Source organism: Nicotiana tabacum, chromosome 17 (assembly GCF_000715075.1).
Source record: "Nicotiana tabacum cultivar K326 chromosome 17, ASM71507v2, whole genome shotgun sequence".
Lineage (NCBI taxonomy): Eukaryota > Viridiplantae > Streptophyta > Magnoliopsida > Solanales > Solanaceae > Nicotiana > Nicotiana tabacum.
The window spans coordinates 128,962,940-128,981,591 of record NC_134096.1 but is presented as its reverse complement, the minus strand read 5'-3'; the positions used below and the strand labels follow the sequence as shown (position 1 = coordinate 128,981,591).

General features: G+C 34.5%; 1 pseudogene; it reads right to left on the bottom strand.

Moving 5' to 3' along the window:
• Positions 1-13,699: 13,699 nt before the first annotated feature.
• LOC107810728 (alcohol acyl transferase 1 allele RGa-like) lies at positions 13,700-17,981 on the bottom strand (annotated as a pseudogene).
• Between the last annotated feature and the right edge of the window lie 671 nt (positions 17,982-18,652).

Genomic DNA, 18,652 nt, shown 5'->3' with positions numbered 1-18,652 from the left:
AAATATATGTGTGATATTTGCTTTCCTGGTACGAATACTAATGTTTCATTCAATCCATGAAAGTTATTCAATCTTGAGGTCACTTCTGCACATGAAAATTGTTGGGCAATACTCAAAAGGTTGAAGACAAAAGGTATGTATTTCTACTATTGATAATTATTCACCTCAATTGGGTTATGTTCTAGATCCATGTTGGAGAACAATTCATATGAGATATGATATGAAGAAAAATCAATTGTTGATTATGTTCATCCTTTTGGTCAAATGTCTATCCACTATCATGAAAATAACAAAAGTTGGTAAGATTGATGGTATCTTCCTAACCCTTACTACCAGCTAATCTTATGGACATGAGTTTATGTTTTGCACTAATGTATCTTTGAGCAAGAATGTGAATGCAGTTGGTATTGGTGCATTCATACAAGCTAAACTAGAAAATCCTTGAGGAACATTGTGGTGAATGATGTATTCTAGAAATCAAGAATAGTCGAATAGAGTCAAAAGAGATAAAGTATGAGAATCGACCAAGTGTACCACCAAGTATATTCAAATCTAAGCTTGATGGTAAGGTATTGAGAAATAAAGATAAACTTACAGCTCAAGGTTTCACAGCAAGAAGGTGATTGAATTTGAGAGTACAAGGGAGAATTAACTTTCCTCTTCAAATCTCAAAATAATGCAAAGTAAGAAAGAAAGTTTGTTCATATGGCAGAGCATTCAAAAGAACTATTCAAGAGGCTTGCATTAGAACTTTATAGTACATAAGTACTCCTGTGAGCCGTCTACTTCTCTAACCAAAGAGAAATATGCCAAAGGTAAGGTAATATGCAAGTATGTCTTGAGGATATTGAAACATTTTCTCAATTTGAGGAAAGAATTTGGTATCTTAATGATATCCTCATGTATCCTTTTTGGTAAAAATGATTCATTATCATCTTACCTCTTTTGTGTTTAGAATTTGTATGACTTCAATTCTATGATAGCATGTCTGTCACGCCCCAAACTCGGAGAGTGCGAGCGGCGCTCAACCGAGTAAACCCAACTGAGCAAGCCTGTTAGATTTTATTCTACCCAAACTCTTTCATGAAATAATAGGAGATGTACTCCATTAATTAAACACTGAGAAGATTTCATTAACAACTTCCATTCATTCCATTACCAACTTCGTTCATAATTTCCAAAGTATTACAAGTTTATAGATATAATAAAAAATATGCTTGCCAAATAGTAACAATTTTAGTTCAGTTCCCAACATCATACACCACCCACAACCTGACTATGGAGCCTCTATATATGACAGAAGAATAGTATGAAAGTACCGGCAACAAGGCCCCGGCTATACCTCAAGACACAAAGTGTAACATCATGTGACATCAAGCCCGAAATAGAGTAGGGCTCACCAAAACCTGCTGAATATGGAGTAACTGCCAACGAGGACCAAAGTTGCACCGCTGATGAATCACTTGCATCCATTGAAGATGCAGCGCCCCCGACAAAAAGGACGTTAGTACATATAGAATAGTACTAGTATGTAAAGCTAAATGTCCTCTTTCAAAATAGATTACCAATGTAAGAAAAGGGAAATCCATAGAAACAACAAGTCACAATCAATGATATTCAAATTCCAAGTTAAAACATAATAATTTTCAAAATATGAAGATAATACTGTGAAGTGCTAATAAAATTATGATGATAATATTATTTTTTTGTTGGGAGATCTTTAGCACCGATATACCACTGTTCACAGTATCACCGTTCACAATACCAATGTTCACAATACCAATGTTCACAATATCAATGTTCACAAAACCAATATTCACAATACCAATGTTCACAATACCAATGTTTACCAATGTTCACAATAACAATACCACAGTACTTTTAGCACGGAGTTCGATCACGACCCGACCGGCTAGGCTATCTTATTTGAAGACATCAACCACAATTACTATCAATACCAATACCACCATAATTTTAGCACGGAGTTCGATCTCGACCCATCGGCTAGGCTATCTCATTAGAGATATCAACCACAATTACTATCAATACCAATACCACCATAATTTTAGCACAGAGTCCAATCACGACCCGATCGGCTAGGCTGTCTTATTTGAAGACATCAACCAAAATCTCAATTTCAATTACAATTTCTAGCACAATGACCACCATGTGTGCGGTATGGTGTCTGATCACGACCCGATCGGCTAGGTTGTTTTATTCGAGACATCAACCCTTCTATATCAATCAATCTCATCCAAATTAAGAGGAATAATTTTATCACTTCAATCTCATCCCAAATAAGGGGAATAAATTTATCACATCAATCTCGTCCCAAATAAGAGGAATTATTCACAAAAATAACATAGGTGCAAATGTATTTACCTCAACATCTTTCACATTGTATAAATCTCCACTAGTATTTTAACCAATAACAACAACAATATTTTCTTGGCTCTTTTGGCCATTCACAAGATTCTTTATTCAAGGCACGGTGGCCATATTTGATATTTCACACTTTCATTTCTTCCCTCTCATATATCATCATCATAAATATCAACATACATATAATATTCCGAAAATCACAACTTTAAGTTCATTAGAAATGAATAATTTAAGCACAATAGATTTCTTTTCGAGAAATGGAGTAAATTAATTGGCAATTGATGCGTAAGTTAAAATCATCAACAAAATACACACCATTTATTCTTGACATATTTTTCCCCACAAAGGGCAATACGCAATTTCCACTCACGAATATGTAAGAACGCAAAACACATTGAAAATACTCACAAATCATAATGTATGTTAAAATAGCCATATATGAGCATGACTTGAGTTTATAAGCTTTTAGGCAATTCTATTTTCGAAGTCAATTCGGAATAGTTGAATCAAGGCTAATTTCATAACCTTTCTCACGTCATTTTATTTCATTGGCCCCATTTTCCATTAGTATAACTTTCACTTATATCAATCATCGCATTTTATACTTCTTTCACATCTTTTAATTCCATTGTCACCATTGGCCACAAGCATAACTTTGACTCTTGCACATTGGCCACACTTTATATCCCAATTCACTTATTTCACTTCCAACCATCTTTAAGTACACATATGAGGTTTTAAGAGTCTTAAGCATATTGAGTTTTCTCACACAATTTGGAATCATAACCTTCATTTGACACACAACTCAAAGACATACCATTTTAATACACATATCATTCTTGAACACGTTCCCAAAGGATAGCATAATGTGTTAGGAACATTCGGAACACGTTTTGAATACTTAATTCTTGACACTTTGCTTATTCGGGACAATCGAATTTATTGGGAATAACTCGGAACATAGAATAAAGAACTTGAGACAACCATACTTGAAACTTATGAAAACATCATTGAATTCAATTCTAAGAGAGTAGTTTAGCCAACATACCTCGTTTTGATCTTTTCTTAAATTACTACGACGTTCCAAAAATTCTAGCAACTTCAATCTATGTAGAATCATAATAAAAGTAAACCATAATTAGGAAGATATTCATGGGTTCACCTCACTTAAGAATTTCATCAAACACTAGGTGTGCAAATTTGACTACAAGATTTCCTTCACTCCACAACCCAATCTTTACTTATTTGAGCTTAACAATCTTCCAACAAACCTTATTGGTACATTCATGTATAAATAATACTCTTACACCCAAGAATCATACTCTTAATCAACCATCTTCGACCCAAATTCGAAATTGAAAATTAGGATATGGAACCTTACCTCTTAGATGAAGAACTTGAGGGATTTCTTGTTGGATTTCAAGGCTTGAGCAAGATTTTATGAACATGGGCTTAGGAATTCCTCCTCTCACTCTAGAGGACTTTACCCTCTCTAAAAATATCAGATTATCCCTCCAAAGTGACCCTAAGATCGTTTTATGTGAACTAGGGTCGGTTTATGAAATTAGAAAAACGGATCCTCAAAAATCCGGATCGGGTTACAGACCAGGCTAGGCACTGTTTATAGCGAGCTACAAACCAGGCTAGGCACGGTCTATAGGGAGATACACACCGGGCTTCGTGAGCTCTGTAGCGAGCTAAAGACCAGTCTTCGTGAGGGATATAGCAAGGTCTAGCGCGCTACAGACCTGGCTTCGCGAGGGTTATAGCATCACATTCTTCCAGCCTTTGGAAATTTGAACATAACTTCTTGTAGGAGTGTCCAAATGATGAACAGTTTGAAGCGTTAGAAACTAGACTCAAAAAGTTTTAATTTTATAGGTAGATCACTTCCTAAGTCATTATAGTTTGGTAGCAGCATGCGTTTGAAGTAGTATCTTATGTGAATTGAGACATCCTTTCCACTTAATGTATCCAACTTGTTCCACACGAATTCTTTCCATTCACAAAACTCCTTAGTATGTTCCAACACACCTTAAACATATATTTTTCATTTTAAAATAATGTGGTTCTATCCCATGGGTCTCATTTAATACTCAAACACGTTATTCCCAAATACCGTTGGCGCACTTTAAAATCTTAAATCGTTAGGAATTTTTAACGGGGCCTTACATTCTCCCCCGCTTAGGATCATTCGTCCTCGAATAAGGACTAGAGTCTGCCGCCAAACACTTAACATAACACATCTCTTCTCCTTCACACATCTCAAATTCTCAAATTTGACTAACTCCTAAAATATTTAGAAATTTCGACTCCTCTGTATTCTGGCCTATCCACCTGTCACAGAATCACCATAACGAGTCCTAAAAACATATCCACAACTGCATAAAGCATCACAATATATATCAACAGCATTAATCTTAACATTACAGACATCATATTATCAAGAGTGATATTTGGACATGATCTGCACATATTTAAATCATAACACATATAAAGTGCACTTCGAGCCACAATCATCTGACTATACACTCAAGTGAGAACATTTTATTTCCTTAACACTTTTGGACCTCTAAGTGGCCTCCTCGACTTACAGACTTCGTCATAACACATTAACGGAGGAAATCTCAACTCTCGGACTTATCTAACAAGGATGGCAAATAGATACTCCCTATAATCCAATTATCCTTTAACTTCACCTTCACTAGCTTTCACCGGAACGATAGACAAAGGATTTACAACTACATTAATAGACATAGACACATGATATACCGGGTACATAGAGGACAATAATAGGAGAAACATCATACTCATAGTTTGGCCTATTTCCTTCAAGATTTCATAAGGCCTAATGTGACTACACATACTTTACCTTTATTAACAATTCACATAGCATCCTCATGGAGAATATATTGAGAATAACCCGTTCACTTTCTTCAACTCTAAATCTCTACGCCGAACACCCAAACTAAACCTTTGGTGACCTCTAACAATTAGTCTAAGATGTGCTAGCTTGAATATGACCATAAAACTCTTATCCAATATATTTGATCACGGGATGATGCTTCTTCTTTGACATGTGACAATTGGGAGGCATAATCGAAAGGATAAAGACATTAGCGTCAATTATTCTTGGACGACTATGAGTCATGAAAAGGACAACAATAATTGTTGCATTCCATATATGCCTTGTTCGGCAATAGTAAGCCTCAAAGAGAAATGGCCAAGTACATGACACCAGTCGTCTCCTGGAGTATAGGGAAAATCAGTTCAACTCGAAATGAGAATATTTTGGCTCCCCGAATGTGATATGGGTTTTAAAATGAATGAAATTGCATTACGCTCTTAACATTATTTGACACAAGGAATCTATGTCACAAGCCTATGGGGATGAAAAAGAAGTTGAATACTTGTGAGATTATTATCATTCTCACAACTCAACCTTTGCCAATAGTTGATCCTATATGAGAGGACTAGAGATACGACGAATTTGTGAAAATCTCAAATTCCCCAGAAATTTTTATGCGGATAAGTGACCTTTTTCAATTGACAGCTACACATATTATAGGTCTTAAGATATGCGCTTATGTTACTATATGGTGAAAAGGATTCGTGATAATATACACAAAGGAACAAAGTGATTGTTCAAACCATAGGAGCCATATACACCGGAGAGAAAAAGATTGGCTCAAGAAGGATCTCAACACTAGGCTGCTTTACATTGGATTTGATACCACATAGACCTTTATGACTGTGCATGCATAAGCACAAGTGAGCAGATGTTATCCATTCAAATCAAAACGTTCTGTAAGAAATTCATCAGGTATAGTCCCTTGTTGAAAATTTAGGAAAGCAACTGGGAAGTATTAATCATAGAGTTATAACTCAATTCAAGGACATAATTATAGATCTCAATTCCTCAAGAGGTCGTAAATAAGAGAATTCTGATCATGAGGCTTCACGAATAATGCGTCTCGTTTAGAAAGTAACTACATGCAATGTTTTGTGATTCAACATTTTGGTTAAGACCATATTTGTGTAGGCCCCTCCAATATGGATGTACATATATGAAAAGGAAAATAATACGGAGTTCATAATGATGTACTAAGGAGTGACTTACTTGATGACTTTAGATTGACAGGGCAGTACCTTAATTGATGCCCATCTACTCCACATCCAAAACATACATTAGTACCATAGTGACATACCCCCCGAATGACATCTCATACACTTCACACAATGAGGATAGGGTCCGCTAAACTGATTCGCCCCACTTACCCGATATTTACCCTTTTGCATACATCATAAGCAATTCCCTTAGTCTTTCTCCAAGCCTTTATGGCGGGAGTAACAATCTCTGCAACAGCTCGTTGTATGAACTTTTGGAATTTCCCAAATCTACCACCCCAAACACGCTTTTGAGCATACTCACAACATGACACAAATTATTTTCGCCCGCATATTGGGCAGACCGGAATATGTGTATCCAACCTAAGGGAATTTATTCTTCTTGTGCCCCTTCTTTCCACAGCCATAACATATTTTAAGAATCATCCAATATAAATCTGAGTGGCTCCTCTTTCATATTAATTCTGGCTTATTGATGCCAATAATCCTTTTTTATTTCTTAGGTTCTCTCACGACATATTCCGGTGGCGCGGTAACATTAATAGGAACAAGTACACTTCCCCTAGCAACTAGTTCTTTCAATACCTCTTCGCTGCCTCGAACTCGTGGGTTACTCATATGGAAAATGAGATATGACGAGGATTTTAGCTTCCTATCTTGAGCTCTATCGCACGATATGGAGTATCAAAGAAGTGTGAAATTCCGAAATATCCAAGTAGCCTCCTCATTATAGATGTGGTCGACAGCACACCGATAAGAAGGACTCTACTAGACACGGCTCCGAGATATCCTAGGACACTTTAAAACCTTAGGCTTTGATACCAAGTTTGTCATACCCCAAACTCGGAGAGCGCGAGCGGCACTCAACCGAGTAAACCCGATTGAGCAAGCCTGTTAGATTTCATTCTACCCAAACTCATTCATGAAATAATAGGAGATGTACTCCATTAATCAAACACTGAGAACATTTCATTAACAACTTCCATTCATTCCATTAGAAACTTCGTTCATAATTTTCAAAGTATTACCAGTTTATAGATATAATGAAAAATATGTTTGCCAAATAGTAACAATTTTAGTTTAGTTCCCAACATCATACACCACCAACACCTGTCTACGGAGCCTCTATATATGACAGAAGAATAGTATGAAAGTGCCGGCAATAAGACCCCGGCTATACCTCAAGACACAAAGTGTAACATCATGTGACATCGAGCCCGAAATAGAGTAGGGCTCACAAAAACCTGCTGAATAGGGAGTACCTGCTAACGAGGACCAAAGATGCACCGCTGATGAATCACCTACATCCATTGAAGATGCAGCGCCCCCGGCAAAAGGGACGTTAGTACATATGGAATAGTACTAGTATGTAAAGCTAAATGTCCTCTTTCAAAATAGAATACCAATGTAAGAAAAGGGAAATACATAGAAACAACAAGTCACAATCAATGATATTCAAATGCCAAGTTAAAAAATAATAATTTTCAAAATATAGAGATAACACTGTGAAGTGATAATCAAATTATGATGATAATATTATTTTTTTATTGAGAGATCTTTAGCACCGATATACCACTGTTCACAATATCACCGTTCACAATACCAATGTTCACAATATCAATGTTCACAATACCAATGTTCACAATACCAATATTTATAATACCAATGTTCACAATACCAATACTACCGTACTTTTAGCACGGAGTCCAATCACGACCCGACCGTCTAGGCTGTCTTATTTTAGAGACATCAACCACAATTACTATCAATACCAATACCACCGTAATTTTAGCACGGAGTTCGATCTCGACCCAACCAGCTAGGCTATCTCATTAGAGACATCAACCACAATAACTATCAATACCAATACCACCGTAATTTTAGCACGGAGCCCGGTCACGACCCGACCAGCTAAGATGTCTTATTTGAAGATATCAACCAAAATCTCAATTATAATTTCCAGCACAATCACCACCATGTATGCGGCATGATGTCTGATCACGACTCGGTCGGCTAGGCTGTGTTATTCGAGACATCAACCATTTTATATCAATCAATCTCATCCAAATTAAGAAGAATAATTTTATCACATCAATCTCATCCCAAATAAGGGGAATAATTTTATCACATCAATCCCATCCCAAATAAGGGGAATTATTCACAAAAATAACATAGGTGCAAATGTATTTACCTCAACATCTTTCACAATGTATAAATCTCTACTAGTATTTTCAACCAATAACAACAACAATATTTTTTTGGCTCTTTTGGCCATTCACAAGATTCTTTGTTCAAGGCACGGTGGCCATATTTGATATTTCACACTTTCATTTCTTTCCTCTCATGTATCATCATCATAAATATCAACATACATATAATATTCCGAAAATCACAACTTTAAGTTCATTAGAAATTAACAATTTAAGCACAATAGATTTCTTTCCGAGAAATGGAGTAAAATAATTGACAATTGATGCGCAAGTTAAAATCATCAACAAATAACATACCATTTATTCTTGACATATTTTTTCTCACAAAGGGCAATACACAATTTCCACTCACGAATATGTAAGAACGCAAAACACATTGAAAATACTCACAAATCATAACGTTTGCTAAAACAACCACATATGAGCATGACTTGAGTTTATAAGCTTTTAGGCAATTCTATTTTTGAAGTCAATTCGGAATAGTTGAATCATGGCTCATTTCATAACCTTTCTCACATCATTTCATTTCATTGGCACCATTGGCCACAAGTATAACTTTCACTTATATCAATCATCGCATTTTATACTTCTTTCACATCTTTTAATATCATTGACACCATTGGCCACAAGTATAACTTTTACTCTTGCACATTGGCCACACTTTATATCCCAATTCACTTATTTCACTTCCAACCATCTTTAAGTACACATATGAGAAATTAAGAGTCTTAAGCATATTGAGTTTTCTCACACAATTTGGAATCATAACCTTCATTTGAAACACAACTCAAAGACATTGCATTTTAATACACATATTATTCTTGAACATGTTCCCAAAGGATAGCATAATGTGTTAGGAACATTCCGAACATGTTTTGAATACTTAATTCTCAACACTTTGCTTATTCGGAACAATCGAATTTATTGGGAACAACTCGGAACATAGAATAAGGAACTTGAGACAACCATACTTGAAACTTATGAGAACAACATTGAATTCAATTCTAAGAGAGTAGTTTAGCCAACATACCTCGTTTTGAGCTTTCCTTAAATTACTATGGCGTTCCGAAAATTCTAGCAACTTCAATCTATTTAGAAACATAACAAAAGCAAACCATAATTAAGAAGATATTCATGGGTTCACCTCACTTAAGCATTTCATCAAACACTAGGTGTGCAAATTTGACTACAAGATTTCCTTCACTCCACAATCCAATCTTTACTTATATGAGCTCAACAATCTTCTCACAAACCTTATTGGTACATTCATGTATAAATAATACTCTTACACCCAAGAATCATACTCTTAATCAACCATCTTCCACCCAAATTCTAAATTAAAAACTAGGATATGGAACCTTACCTCTTAGATGAAGAACTTGAGGGATTTCTTGTTGGATTTCAAGGCTTGAGCAAGATTTGATGAACAAGGGATTAGGAATTCCTCCTCTCACTCTAGGGGACTTTCCCCTGTCTAAAAATATCAGATTATCCCTCCAAAGTGACCCTAAGATCATTTTATAGGAACTAGGATCGGGTTATGAAATTAGAAAAACGAATACTCAAAAATCCGGATCGGGCTAGAGATCATGCTAGGCACGGTTTATAGCGAGCTACAAACCAGGCTAGGCACGGTCAATAGCGAGCTACAGACCAGGCTTCGCGAGCTCTGTAGCGAGCTAAAGACCAGGCTTCGCGAGGGATATAGCACGGTCTAGCGCGCTACAGACCTGGCTTCGCGAGGGTTATAGCATGGTCACATTCTTCCAGCCTTTGGAAATTTGAACATAACTTCTTGTAGGAGTGTCCAAATGATGAACAGTTTGAAGCGTTAGAAACTAGACTCAAAGAGCTTTAATTTTATAGGTAGATCACTTCCTAAGTCATTATAGTTTGGTAGCAGCATGCGTTTGAAGTAGTATCTTGTGCGAATTGAGGCATCCTTTCCACTTACTGTATCCTACTTGTTCCACACGAATTCTTTCCATTCACAAAACTTCTTAGTATGTTCCAACACACCTTAAACATATATTTTTTATTTCAAAATAATATGGTTCTATCCCATGGGTCTCCTTTAATACTCGAACATGTTATTCCCAAATACCATTGGCGCACTTTAAAATCTTAAATCATTAGGAATTTTTAACGGGGCCTTACAATGTCTATGGCTCGATTCTATTAGAATAGATTCAAAATTGTGTCGTACTGCTCTACGTTATTGGAAGTCCAATAAGTCTCTTTAAATATTTGAAATTATTTTTGGTTGACCTAAATGAACTGAAATTTCTCATGCTTCGTGTAGTCAGCATGATTTGGTTACTCAAGAGTTTTTCCAACTGAATCAAACCTTTGGTATTGATTGCTTAGGGTTTATTATACTTGTCGTTGGTTTCACTTTAAACTGGATGAATTAATGGATTGTGCATTTACCTCTGGTGCTTTGAGCGTATGCTTTATTATTGTTTCTAGTAATTTATATCCTATTCTACTCCTTTGATGATGAAAAAAGGGGGAGAAAGTAAATGTGTACAAAAGCTCAAAAATTCAGGTAGAATGCATGGAGATAGGGGGAGCATAACTGAGGAATACATAGAGTGAGGGGAAGTTCACACTTGATGTACTACATACATTTCGAGAAGATTACTTTAGGAAAGTAACCTGTTTATCTAGATTATCCCATTACTGTCTTTAATTAAGTGTTTGATTAAATTTTCTTATTTTGTACTCAATGGTTTGTCATCATCAAAAAGGGGGAGATTGTTAGCTTCAAGGTTTCACGTATTGATTTTGATGATAACAAACCAACATAATTATTAATCAAAGAATATTTACTTGTGATAATCTTATTCTTGCACAGGTTTATTCAAGAAAGAAGATGCTGGTAAAGATCCAAACAAATATGAAAAAGAGAATATCATGTGATAAATTTATGAGTGAAAATATTATTATCAAGGAAGATTATTTTCAGATATTTAATCTCCAAGCGTCATAGAAGGAATAATATTTGAAAGTCAAATTTCAAATATTAAATGGCTTACTACAATATAAGAAGAAGAATCTATGGAAATTATGGAAGGAAAGTTTTTCAATATCTTCAAAGGAAAGTTGCTAAAATCATGGAGAAGATCTATTATTTTGTGGAAAGAAGATACTATATGGAAGAGATACTACAAGGCCAAGGAAAAATATATTTTTTATGGAAAGAAAAATATATTTATGGGTGTAGTATAATCTATATTATGGAAAGAGCTTTGGGAAACTAAAGCGAATATTGATTAGCAGGGAAAGGAAATTCAAAAAGGATCATCTACTACAGATTCGCTGAAGTGCTAAGAAGCAAGGAAATTGTTCAAGAATGAAAAAGGATATTCACCACAATTTGTAGAGGTAAAAGAAGCTGCTGAAGATTTCATTTCAGACATGGCAAGGAAACAAATCAAGGAATATCTATTTGTTATCTGTCAAGACAAGGAGTGTGATTCTTATTCAAATCAAAGGTATCCAATAATTAAGATATTATGATAAGTTGCTGGGAAGTATTGGAAAATAGAATTCAGAAAGATTACTTATATAAGGCTGACCAAATTTATATCAAGGTTAGATATGGAAACAAATATTTCTCCAAGCAAACATCAAGCAGCAGTCAATATCAATTATGGAAGCAAATAACTTCAAGAAGAAATAAATCAAGGAGTTGACATTCAGTAATCAGAGAAGATTTACTCACACGGGTCCAGAAAAAGATATCACTCCAAGATTCAAGTAAATAATGAAAATTGGATGCAGCGAAGAGTGCTAGAATATTCAAAATTCCCTTGGATCATGAAATAGCCAGAACAAGTTGAAAAGGCTATAAATAGGCGCTTCTAATAAAGAAGAAAAGTATGCAGCCTTCTATACAATTGTCTATCTAACTACAAGTTCTTTATTCTACTCTTAACAAGCATTGTAATTCACTTTTAGTAGATTTACTGTGTACACAAAAGAGTGAAGACATATAGAAAAATATTGGAAAGACAGTGTGTTCTTAGAGGTTGTGTTATTATTCGTTTCTTTGGTGAGCGAGTGAAAAACAAAGAGTCGTTGGTGAGCAAGTAAAAACCAACTTTTTGCGTCGTTGGTGAGCGTGTTAAAACCAACCCTTGTTTGTTGTTTGTGAGCGAGTGAAAACCAACCTTGTAAACATTGGTGGTGAACGTTGCAAATCACACAAGCTATACTCAACTCATATTACAAAGACATCAAGAGATAACATTCTTGCAACCCAAGGAGACTGGAGTAGGATACCACATTAGTTCTGAACCAGTATAAAATTCCTGGTGTCATTTACCTTATTGCTTTCATATTTTATTAGAAGCAATTAATGTTTGTTGAGATTAGTATTTGTTAATCGAAGTACTATCAGTATTGTGCAGGTTGTCTTCGTATTAGTCGACTAGAAATTCAAAACGGCTACAATTCACCCCCCAATTTGTGAGAATAATTAGAACATTAGAGTGAATTTAAATAGAGCTAGATCCCAAATAGCCATCTTGCACCAATCCTGTCACGATCCTTATCTCTCCCATTGTTTACAACCTGTTAGTTTAACTCTCCTTCTCTATGATCATGGCTAATTATTGGTAATCTTAATTTAGTAGTTAATTATAGTAGTAATCACTCGAAATCAAGTGTTGATCATTTTGAATAGCAAATAAGCCAGACATTACTCAAACATTATTTAAATTCAATCCATGTGGAGACGATAATTTAACTATATTATCTTTGGCTAGTGAGCATCAATTTCATGTTGTGTTTTGCGCTCGTCAAATTTTAGCGTACGTTGCAGGGATTGACAATCAATAGTGTTCAAAATATTTTTTTGTACTAATTCGGGATTTAATTTTTTTTTCTTTTTTTCTTTTTTGGTTTTAGTTAACTAGTTTTCAAGATTTTTTTTGTGTAGTACCTGGCAAGTGCTAGGGATAAAGCTTGAAAAATTATTCTTGATATTGAACTCTAATTGATATTGAAGATGGAGTACAAGCAGCCTAAGAAAACAGTTGCAGAGTTAGTAGTTGAATATTATAACAAGGTTGCTATATGTTGTTCTAGTTCTCTATTGTTACATTTTGGCTCTCCTAGCCGGTATGTTAGATGCTATCACGACAGGTTAAAATTTTGGGTCGTGACAAGTATCTTGTACAATCTCTTGAATTTTTTTCATGGCAAGTAGAGGCAAACTTATAGCTATCAAAATACCTTTTTCTCCCGTATTATTTTGGAAAAAGGCCCAAAACTGACCTTGTGGTATTCGAAATTGATCAATTATAACCCCCGTTTAAATTTAAATCCAAAAATAACCCTGCCATTATAAAATGGGTCTAATAATGCCTAGGGGTGTTCAAAACCGAACTGAAACCGAAAACCGAACCGAAATCGAAGCTTAATGGTTTATTGGTATCGGTTTAACGGTTTAACGGACGGGGAATGGATTGAAATATTTTTATTAACGGCTTATCGGTTTGGGGGCGGATTATTCAATTTTCTTAATGGATAATCCGTTAACCCGTTAAGAATATATATATATATATATATTAAATAATCAAAAACCCTTCTTCCACTTCCAGTACTCTATCTATTACTAATTTACTATTAGACATTTAGTTATAATTTACTATTCCAGTTAGTTACTATTAGATAATTTTGATGTCATGTGTTATACCCAGTGTTGTCTTCTATTTCTTCTGATAGTTATAAATTGTTAATAGGCTCATCCCCAGAGATGATTCTACTGGAAAATACGCTGGAATGTAGCTCTATATTTCTTCTATTTAGCTCTCTTCTTAGGTGCCATATTCTATAGACTGGAATGTAGTCTGCTGAGCATAGGAATTTTATTTTGAGTCACAGCGGTCAGCAAACAATCCGATAAATCGCCCGATAAGAGCTAAACCGATACCAATCCGCCCGATATCTTATCGGGTGGCTAGCGGATTAATACATTTAAAAGCCGATAACCAATAAGCCAAACCGTTAAGAGTAAATAACCGCCCAATCCGCCCGATAAGCAGCCCTAATAATGCCCTTGTGTTATTCAAAATAGATCAATAATGCCCTGAATTTTTTATTTTTTTTTAAAATACTTTTAAAAACTGAAAAATATATATTCTGTAAAAACTAGAAAAAGAAAGGAAATTGCAAAATATATATTTTTAAGTCTTTTCAGTTTTTTTAAAGTATTTGTTTTGTAAAAACTAAAAAAAATATATTTTTTTAAAAAACTGGAAAAAAAAAACTCTCCTAAAGCAGTGGACTGCATATGCATTAGTTTTAAAAAAATAAAAATATTTTGTAATTTTTTTTTCAATTTGACGGTTCAATATTTTTTCGATTTATTTTTATAAAATAAAAAATCTACCATAATTATCGGTACAATTATAGATTTATATAAAAACATACGATTTTATTAAAAAAAAACCTAAAAATCGGTTCGGCACGGTACGATTATGTCGGTTTAGTCGGTTTTTAAATATTCATTTACACTGACATATAACTGTAAATGAATATTCATTTACACCGACATATAACTGTAAATGAATATTCATTTACACCGATATATAACTGTAAATGAATAGTCCACTACTTTAGGAGAGTTTTTGTTTTCCAGTTTTTTAAAAATATATTTTTTTTTCAGTTTTTACAAAATAAATACTTTAAAAAAACTTAAAAGACTTAAAAATATATATTTTGCAAATTCCTTTCTTTTTCTAGTTTTTACAGAATATATATTTTTCAGTTTTTAAAAGCATTTTAAAAAAAAAAAAAAATTCAGGGCATTATTGATCCATTTTAAATAACACAAGGGCATTATTAGACCCATTTTATAACGACATGGTCATTTTTGAATTCAAATTTAAATGGGGGTTATAATTGATCCATTTCGAATACCACAAGGTTATTTTTGGACCTTTTCCCTATTATTTTTAAGAGGAAGACAAAAACTTATCACAGATATAGCTTTTGGAACCCCTCCAAAAATGGGCACTCCTCATCCAAAATCTACTTCATCAAATCCAGCAGATCTATTATCTAAGATAATAAAATTCCAAGATTTTGTCAACTCCGGTCTCCCTTTAATCACTATTAAATCTGCCACTTATCTGACGTATTCTTCATTCATTTGATCTTTAACTTTCTTAACCAAACCAACTGCATACGTTAAAGGACTTGAACATAGCAATCTTGCTTTTGATACTGTTGCCGGAGAAACCCATGCATTCCCATAATATCCTAACGGGAGTTCGAATTTTAGTGATTTTCCACGTACATTAACAAGGTAAGTCAAATGGACAATCTCTTCAGGATGTAGACCAAGAGCAATCGTACGACACTTCAATAAAAACGCGACTAATAGCGCGAATTTTGTATAAATTGCACGTTGGTTTGGAGAAACTTGATCTTGAATTGCTCGCATCTCTCTATTTCCAAAGAATAATGATTGTTGTATCAACTTAGTATTGTCTTGATCACATGCATTAATATTATTGCTTGTGTGATCATCAAACTCATGGTGCGTACATGTAATGCATGGGGATGATCTAGCACTTAAGAGAAGCTTTTGCCACATGGGTAATATAGTAGGTGTTGAAGCTCCTTGGATCAATTCAGTTAAGGCATTTAGAAACAATTTCACACCATAGGCATCCGTCATAGTGTGATTAAATCTGAATCCAACAGCAAATTCACCTATGAATACATATATGGGGGGGGAGGGGGGGAGTTAATCATATGTTAGCTCAATTACTATGGGAAATTAAATCATGAACAAAAAACTCTTGGCACACATCATGCTAATTAGGAAAAGAAGAAAATAATATGGCCGTCATCATTTTTCTATTTCCGATCTCATTTTATTTTCATCGTATTATCGTTTTCGTTTTTCTAAGGGATATATATCGATTAATTCATGTTATTTTGTCTATTAACAATACCAATAGTAACGACGTCATCTAACATTAATGTCATTAAGATTTTGTAAAAAGTTCTTTTATAAATGCGACATTTAATTCTAAAATTTAGCAACTTATGTAAATACTAGATTTTTAAACATAATTTTGTTTTTTTTGAAAAGAGAGTATTACTTTATCCATCTGGCTTCATCAATATATTAAAGCAAAATGTGACACTGAAATTATAGCGCAGGGAATAAATGCCTGTAAGGGCGTTTTTGCTGTTCAAGAAATAAAAAAGAAGAATTTTCATAAGTTTAAATTCTAAGGTAAAAAATATTTACACAATCATGTCATTTATTAAATAACTACATATAAATCTCTTAATTGATAAATATTACTTACTATAATAGATAATTCCGTAAAAATTCAAGTAACATGCTGCTGCTATCACAAGTTAAAAAACCTTCACATTATGGACGTATATATAACTTAAATCATTCCATCTAAATCAAACATAAGGAGATTGTTTACCTGAACTAACAAAAAAGGACAGCCAATGATACCAGCAGAACCAGGCACATTATATAGCAGTTGATCCAAGTATGGACATGGTGGTTTAATGGAGTCTCCTAACTTGTCAAGCTCCACTTGGGCATCAGCTTCTACAAACAAGATTCCTTCACCATTGCAATCCACAACAAGCTTCCTATCAGGCATTAATTCAACGATCCTACCAGCTAATGGATAGTAAAACACTAGTGTCTTTGACAATCCTTCTTTGATGAGATTTACAGGATCTTTGCCTTCCATTGAAGGATTATATTTGTAAAACATTAATATGGGAATTTGAAAACGAAGACTCCCTTGATCATCTATATCAGAAAGATGTTTTCTCTCACGAGGTGTTGTTGTTGCTGGAATTACTAATTCTGGCTTTTGCCGTGTCATTGATATCTCTAATATTGGTCTTGAAATTGACATACTGTGGTTTCTGAAATGTATTTTTAATTGAAGTATGCATTCAGAGTAAGCATTTGGATTTGGATTTATTGCAACAAGAAATCTGTAGATGATCATTATCAGCTACAAGAATGTCATGGATATTATAACATACAACAACAACAACAACCCAGTATAATCCCACTAGTGGGGTCTGGGGAGGGTAGTGTGTACGCAGACCTTACCCTTACCCTGGGGTAGAGAGGCTGTTTCCAATAGACCCTCGGCATCCTTCCCTCCAAGAACTCTCCACCTTGCTCTTGGGGTGACTCGAACTCACAACCTCTTGGTTGGAAGTGGAGGGTGCTTACCATCAGAGCAACCCACCTTGTCAATGGATATTATAACATATTAGTATTATTATATTCTTTGTTAAAGTGTGATTTAGCGTGGTATTATTATCTGTTTCTCCAAATATAGGTAATTTGTGTTTGGTTAGCCTATTATTATTCGTTACTTTGTAATTAACCGAATTTACTTGATAGCTTGTGTTTGTAATAATTTGACTCAAAATTTATCATCCCGCTAGTTGGTTTGATCTTATACTCTTGTTACTTTCCTGAAAAAGGAGTTGAAATAACATCTTTTCTTATGGCAGAGGTTTAATTCTGGTGAAAGTGGAAAGGGCACTTGGAGGGTTGGGCTTTTGTTTTGGTCTCAAACAAAAAAGGGCCGAGGAAGAATTTGTTTTAGTAGTTAAATGGGCTGGGCTGGTTTTCCCTTCTTCTTTTTTAGAGGTTGACCTAAGAAAGGGAGGATTTGTGTTTTGGGGTTGTGGAAAACAGTTATCAAATCTATGTCAAGAGACAGGGAGCTGCTGTTCTTTCTAAAGATACTGTGAATTTTAACCTATAAGTTTTTACCAATCTTAATCATATTTATCAATTAATGTTTATCGGGAGATTTACCTATATACCTAACAAATGACCTGATTGGATAAATATTTTTATATTATGAGTACATAGAAGTTAAACTCTTCCTAAGTTAATCCAAAGCGGC